Here is a 2245-nt window from a genome sequence, read left to right as displayed (position 1 = left end):
GGGGTTCGATCCCCAGGCCTGCTGTGCAGGGCCTGCCCTCAGGCCGTGCTGAGACAGCAATTGAGACTGGGCGTGGTGGCATGTACCTGTACTCCCAGCTCTTCGGAGGCTGTAAACAGGTGGATTACTACAAATCTGATCTAGTAGTGAGACCCTGAACACCATGTAGACCTTTCCCTAAAATACAAAAAAAAATAAAAAATAAAAATATCTATGAAAACACTTCCAGAAATTTATCTTCCTAAGAAAATTGTACACATGCCAAGAAAAGGTCTACACAAGAGTAACAGTCAATGAAGCATTGTTTATAATATTAAAAACTGGGAACAACCTAGTGTGCACATTTGCACTAACAAACTTTAATAAATTATAGGTATTTCCTTACAGTCAAACCTATAATCATCACTAAATATACCACTATAAAAAACCTCTAAGATTTTCTAACAATTCTTAAAAAGTTACTGTGTTGGGGGCCAGTGAGATAACTCAGTAGTCTAAAGTAACTGCTTAGGCAAGCTTAGGCAATTGTAGGGACTGTGGTTCAATCTTCAGCACTACAGGCAGCATCAGCCCCACCACCAGGATGGGATGAGCTAGATGGCCAGAGTTCAGGTGTAGTGACACACACCTATAATCCCCATGCTGTGGTGAATGAAAGCAGGAGGATCACCATGAGTCTGAGCTGCATAGTGAGACCCTGCAACAACCAAATTAAAAAAAAAAAAAAAAGTTACTGTGTAAGTAAAACTTGAAATAGAGTTCTGATTTAAATATGCCTTGGTTCATATCTGCACATCAGTGTACATGCATGAATTAATTTATCCCTCCAATATTTATTTGAGGCAATAAGGAGCAAAGTGGAGACACAACCACAAATTAAACAAGTATATTCTCCATTCTACCACATGCATTTACATTGCAGAGAGCAAGATAAATAAGGCAGATCATGTAAACAATTAAAACATAGATGATTATTTTCCAGTTTTATAAAGGATATGAAGGAATATTGTAAATAATATTCCATGGGGTTATGTTGGCCCAACCTATGTTGGTTAGATTGGCCAATAAAATCCACTTTGTTATGAGATGACACTTGGTTGAAAACAGTCATCAAAAGATCAGTTACTCAGAGACACAAGTGTGTGGGATGTGAGGTGATTGTGAGACATGCAGTTGGAGCAGAATCCAGCAAAGTCAAGTCAAGGGATAAGCATATAAACTTGTAAGGACTGGAATATCACAGAGCAACCTACAGTGCAGTTCTCTCTGGAGAAGAGTATGAACACACAGGGATGAGGGTATGGAGTTCAGCAGGACTTTACCATTCCACTTTTTCCTTATTCTTTAGTTTGAATATTTTACTAAGAGATGCATTCATGAGCTAATTATGTTATCAAAATAATACTAATGGCAGCTATAATAATATTGCATAATATTAGTTGGAAGAAAAAACAGCATCTGTATACACACGCCTCCAGATTCTAGCCCAACAGCCCAAAGATGGCCTTATTCATTTGTCTGACTTCCTAATAGTGTTAGGAAAATGTGGATTATAATTTTCAGTGCTCTTTTGAAGGCAATAAGAGTTTTTATTTGTTTGTTTTATTTCAATTGGTAATGGAATGTTTTCCTTGCATAAAATATCTGTTAAGAGGAAAACAGATACATGACTGAGATATGACTATTTAATTAGTATTCTAACCTTGTTCTTTTTTATTTCAACATGGCACAGTATCTCTAGTGTCCTAAATTTCATCAAAGGAATAACTGTTAAACTAGAAATTTAGGTTAGTATTGAAATATTGCAAGGATAGACAATACAACTCAGGAACTATAAATGAGCTTAGAAGTGCTTCCAATCCCCTTTTTATGGATGAAAAACTGAATCTCAATGGAACGAAGTAACTTGTGTGAAATCCTAAAAGCTAGGAGTAGAGGTCCCATTCAATACAGCTATTTCTGTTCTGGCTATTTTCTCTGAAGAATTAAAAACATCATACCACAGCAATATATGTGCAACCACATTTACAGCAGCACAATTTGTCATAGCTAAATCTTGGAAACAACTCAACTGCCCATCAACAAAGGAATGGATAAAAATGGATGTGGTATTTTATACAATGGAGTTCTACTTAGCTGTAAAAAAGTTCAGCTCAAAGGGACTGGGGAGATGGTTCAGTGGAATAAGCACTTGCCTGGCAAGGGCAAGGGCCTGAGTTCAATCCCCGGTTCCACCAAAAAAAAA

Source organism: Octodon degus, unplaced genomic scaffold (genome assembly GCF_000260255.1).
Source record: "Octodon degus isolate 3935 unplaced genomic scaffold, OctDeg1.0 scaffold00114, whole genome shotgun sequence".
NCBI lineage: Eukaryota > Metazoa > Chordata > Mammalia > Rodentia > Octodontidae > Octodon > Octodon degus.
Note: the sequence above shows the minus strand (reverse complement) of the source record.